Here is a 6000-nt window from a genome sequence, read left to right as displayed (position 1 = left end):
TAGACTTCATAATTGCCTATTGTGTTTACTGAGACACAGAAGGAAGGAGGGAGGGAGGAGCAATGAAAAGAGAAATGGGAGAGCGTTTGTGTCTGAAGGTTGGTGTTTGGTGAGCAAAAATCTTCCTCTGACCTGAGCAATAGCAGTAGGGAGACCAAACTGGGGGATACTCCAGGGACAGAACTGGAGGGGGCACTTATTTTCATCAAAAAGCAAACAACCTTCTCCCAGAAGTGCAACTCTAAGAGCTTGAAAGAAGCAGCGTAGTCTACTAGGTAAGAAGGATGGGGTTTAAAGGGACAAACAAGCAATTAGTCTATAAATAAGCATGAGTGTACCTCATTTATAACAATCGCTGTGTTATTGAACGGGGCATACACATTGAACTGGGGTTAAATTAAAACTATTTTAAGCCCATTCTGGGAATTTGCTATTTAAAGGAATCTTTTGTGGAGTGGATAATCACTCACTAATGAAGTTTTTGTTAAACTTGGAGTGCCACAAAGCTGAAGTTCCCAAACCCACTGTGCTGGAAAGATCACCCCACAGATAGCTGGCAGAATACAGCTTGTTCATGTGCCAGAGAATAGGGCTCAGTAAGTAAAGGCTGGGGTGTAGGGGATCTGCCTTCAAAACAAAACATGTAGGTCCAGGAGCAATAGCCTAGCAGCCAAAGTCCTCGCACCTTGTATGCACCAGGATCCCATATGGGCACCGGTTCTAATCCCTACAGCCGCACTTCCCACCCAGCTCCCTGTTTGTGGCCTGGGAAGGTGGTCGAGGATAGCCCAACGCCTTGGGACCCTGCACATGTGTGAGAGACCTGGAGGAGGCTCAGGTTCCTGGCTTCAGATCAGCTCAGCTCCAGATGTTGTGGCCGCTTGGGTAATGAATCATTGGACAGAAGACTTTCTCTGTGTATATATGGCTTTCCAATTAAATAAAAAATAAATCCTTAAAAAATATATAGAGAGAGATTTGCCCTTGGACAAAGTGGATAACCAGTAAAAAGAACTTGAGAGTCGACTAGAAGAGGATGGAAGACTCAAGAGTCAATCAAAGGTAAAATACACAACTTTGTGACTTGCATTTACAAGATGGACAGAAGAGGGCAAGCGACCACAAATGACATGAACATTGTTCTTAAATTCATGACTGAAGTCTGTTTTATTTGTCCCTAACCTCAGGATGTGCTAGAATCCAGACTGTTTCAAAATAATGTTAACTCAGTTACCTATGGTGCATCTATGAGCTCCTAACTAGCTAGAGAGACATTCTGGTTGAGAGCAAAGTAATTCACAAGCACTTTAGCATTCATCAAGTGATTCTACATATCTTGACTCTGAAAACCATGAAGAGGCAAGCTTTTGTGCTGGATTTCTTGGAATACATTCACTGGAAAGATGGAGTTTAAATGGGAAATGGGAATATGAACCAAGTCAGGTAATATAAAAGGGAAAATAGGAAAAGACAACCAGAGTCTGATCCAGGTATATAGTTGCTTAAGACTCTCTCTCTTTGAATGGCCAAGTACAAATCATAAACTCCTTACTAAAATCTGTCCAGCCATGAACCTAGGATGGGACTCTAATAAAGGACCCAGGATGAAGAACGGAGAACCAAGCAAATCCCACATCCCAACAGCCATCTAGGATCATCACATCATCCTTAGCTACTCACTTCTTCCTGTAGTGCAATGAATGAGAAGGAAATCATTTGTTCATCCAACCAATATTTATTGAGTTCCTCAAATGTTGGAGCAGCAAATTTGAGAAGTCCCCCCTCTGTTTCTCTGAAGTAGAAAGGTAGGGGAGAGTGTTAAAAAATAGTTTGGTGGGCCAAAGAATATCTAAATGTGAGGAAGGAAGTCTCAATTTAAGCAAGTCAGATATTAGAAAAAGCAGCCACCTGACTCTAGGACTAGTTACTATTGTCATGGTTCCTTATGGAAATACAGGCATTTCCAAAGGAGCTTTCCGGTGAGATGAGATTTTGAGTATAGAAGAAACACTTGGGTGCTTCTGCACATGTATAGGAGAGGAGCTTTGGAGGCCTTTGTCTTGGCTCTGAGCCATACAGCCCTACTGCAAAATCTGTCCCAATGCTGTGTACCAGGTCCTACAGAACAGAGGGCCAGGAAGCTCTTAGAAAGGGGAGAGATACAGAAGCACAAACCCAGCAAACCAAAAGGGAAATCAAGAAATGAAAGAGAATTCAATAGATAGATCAGGAAAAAGGTCAGAAAGGGGTTAAGTAGAGTCAAAAGGAAATCCTTTGAGATTTCATCCAAGATCAGTACCAGCTATTTCTCAAATGCTTTTAAGAGTTCATGTAACTTAGCAACTGACCTATGTTTGGTTTTTGTTTTTGTTTTTACCCATGTCAGTTTCTCAGTAGTTGCTGTCAGGAAAAAAAAAAGGCTTAGGATTGTGTATTTACTGAGAGATGGGAAGCAAAGAATAAAATTATGTGCTATGTCCTATTTGGCAAGATTGTAAGAAGGCAAGACAGCAATAAAGACAAAAAGACAAGCAAAAGGTCCAACTTCTGGGGATGCTCACAAGGAAAGTAAGGCCGGCAGGCTAACCTTGGGGTCCAGAAAAGCTCTCAGGGGCATGTGTTCCAGAAAAATAGGCCCATGCTGGGACATTTGAGATGGTCCAGGAGAGGAGCACCTGCAAATTCTATTCCTTGCCTCCCTGAAATATCAGTGCCACACCAGGTCAGTATTCTTCATAGATCATCATGCTGTATCCCACATTCTCCATCCAACTCTCTCCAGAGACCAAAGGGCTGGGAAACATTTCAGGGTTTTTTTTCTACAGATGTCTATCAACCCCCACCAGAATTCCCACCAGACTCCATTCCCACTTCTTAGTCATGCACAGAGAGCACAACCAGTTGTCAGGGATTACAATCACAGGCACATGCAACAACAGTCACATTCCATTCTGAGAATCACGTAAATGTGCATACATGTACATACATTACTTGACTTCTGGCTACTGTCAGGAAGTTAGACAGCAGAAATTTGCTGTGACGGTTATAGGGACTACTCCCAGGTTCCTCCATATCTATGCAGCATGACATGCATATCAGCACCACCCTAGTGGACAGCTCATAGCAGGGCTGTCTGTGGACATCCTTTTTTTGTTTGTTTTGTTTTATTTTTTTATTGGAAAGTCAGATATGCGGGGAGGAAGAGAAGCAGAGAGGAAGATCTTCTGTTTATTAGTTCACTCCCCCAGGGGCTTAAACAGCCAGAGTTGATGTGATCCGGGGCCGGGAACCAGGAGCCTCTTCTAGTCTTGCACACGGGTGCAGGATCCCAGGGCTATGGACCACCCTTGACTGCTTTCCCGGCCCACGGGCAGGGAGCTGAATGGAAAGTGGGGCTGCCAGGATTAGAACCGGCGCCTATATGGGATCCCAGCTAACACAAGGCAAGGACATTAGCTTCTTTTTTTTTTTTTTTTTACAGATGAAGACCAAATTTATTCCTGGTTTTTATAAACATGCAAAGAGATAGAAACAAGTATGAGGACCAGATATGCAATCAAATGGGTATGGGAACATTTCTAGGATTAGGTCAATTCAATCAGTCACTGGAAATGGAAAACTGTAGGCTGTTTATCTGACTGAAAATACCAGGCTAGAGAATACTGTTCTTTGCACTCTTCTTGCAAAGGGGGCCTTCTTTCCAGTTCATTGGCCGAATAACTTATTACATGAAGAGGAATAGATGATGAAGCTGGACTGTTGATCCATCTGAAATGTCCTCTTAGAAAAATCTGAGAAGCCAGGATGATTGTCTTCCACCAAGCAGAATGTGTGGACATCCTTTTTAAGAGTTTGTCCAGAACTAAGTATGCACCCAATGGGAGGCAACATGTGATAGCTGATGTACTTGACCATGCATGCTTGAGTTCTAGGCCCCCAGTTTCACCCTGGCCCTGTCATAGCTACTGCAACATTTTGGGAATGAATCAGATGATGGAACAATTGAAGATCACATATTCACTCTCTGTCTCTCTCTCTCCCCATCTGTGTGTGTGTGTGTGTGTGTGTCTTCCCACCCAATCATCCCTGTCTCTATGTCTTACAATACAGAATAGTACTTCTGTGATTTCAGAGGCCATTATCACTAGGCAAAAAGTATGCATTACCTTGAGAAAATGAGATGATGGTGATGATGATTAAAAACGACAACAGCTAACCGTATCTTGAGTGTTTGCTGTATACCAGGTTCTATTCCTAACATTTCTCATGTATCATCTCCTCAAGATAACGTGCTCTGGCGAGATCTCTTAGGTTGCTTCCCTCCCCCCACATCTCCATCTTAATTGTCCCCTAATCATCCCAGCTTCTATTTCCTGAACATCCTTCCTGCTGTGTGGGGCCTCTGAGCCTGTGTCTGGGCTCTTTGCCGAAAGCAATTCTGGGAAAGCGAAGAGGTTGTGGAACTCCTGACAAGTCAAGAGCCCCCAGGGTGGTGTGAGTCAGTGTCTTGACCCAGATGGAGTCATCTGCAGAGAAGGGAAGGGAGAGAAGCATTCCCCGGAGAATGGAGAAAAGAAGCATTAAGGAAGGGACATCCCTAGGAAGTCATCCATCACCCATGACATTTTAAATGCAGGTGGCAAAGGCAGAAGACAGGGACAGACAGGAAGGAGCTCCTTGACTAATACCCACAAAAATGAAACCGGATGAACTCCTATAGTTCTCCTCTCTCCACTCCCCAGCATCTACCCACAGACTCAGAGGCCACTCCCAGAAACTGGTGCTGAGCTCAGCCAAGTTCAATGCAAGGACTCTGAGCCCAATTAGACTCTCCATTTGCAGAATGACCCTTGATCTCTTAAGTAGAGTCTATACAACCCCCAACCTTTCTTATCAGTTAAATCAGAAAATTCAGCCAGTCATTTACCTAGAGGTCTGGGCTCCAAACCTTTGGGCCAGTTTGAAAGGATACTTTTATGGGATTGATTAAAATGACCAGATGTTTTCCTTTCATTTTGGCATGATCTCAGGTCTGTATCTGGTTATGGCACCAGAGCCTGAGGAGTAAACACACACTTTTAGACCCCAGGGTTCATTCACTGCACCTTCCTTTCACAATCACAGTAGCCCACTGAGTTTCTGTGACTACTTCCAATTGATACACCTTTATTCATTACAATCCAATCCATGGGTCCTTTATAGTTTTTAAGACCCTGCTACCCATGTTGTTTCATTGAAATTGAATACAAAACATTACTTTTCCTATTTCACTAGCAACAATCAGTTTTCTTTTCAACCTAAAGGCAATCCTGCTCTGACATAATCTAAACAGAACTCAGCCTATGCATGTCTTCCATTAGCTCAACTCTTGAGATGAGAGGTATGGGAAAATTCATCCTCAAAAGAAATCTGGCTCCAACCAACGCCTTATAAAGACTTACTGTGAAGACAACACAATAGATTCAGACTGTAGAGTGTCTCTCTACTCCAACACATGACAATGACAGACAACATATTCTTAAAAGATAAAGGGCACTGTGGTACAAGGGTTAAGACAACCCTGGTGATGCCACAGTGCCAGTTGGAGTCCCAGCTACTCCATTTCTGATCTAGCTCCCAAATAAGTTACCTGGAAACGCAGTGGAAGATGATCCAAGTACTTGGCCCCTTGCCACCCATGTGAAAGACCTGGGTGGAGTTCTAGGCTCCTGGCTTTGACCTAGTCTATTCTCAATTGTCACAACCATGTGGGGATTGAACCAATAGACGGATAATCTTTGTCTTCCTCTCTCTATATTTCTTCCTCTCTCCATATATATACATCCTTGTCTCTTTATCACTCTGCCTTTCAAAAACTAATTTGTCTAGATCACTTTGTCTTTAAGAAAAAAATCAGGGGTCTACAATATGCAGCATTGTGGAACAGCAGGTTAAGCTGGGTAGCGGTCCAAATACCTGCTGTTCCACTTCTGATCCAGCTCCCTGCTCATGTTCCTGGAA

The sequence above is a fragment of the Ochotona princeps genome, chromosome 11 (genome assembly GCF_030435755.1).
Source record: "Ochotona princeps isolate mOchPri1 chromosome 11, mOchPri1.hap1, whole genome shotgun sequence".
Lineage (NCBI taxonomy): Eukaryota > Metazoa > Chordata > Mammalia > Lagomorpha > Ochotonidae > Ochotona > Ochotona princeps.
Note: the sequence above shows the minus strand (reverse complement) of the source record.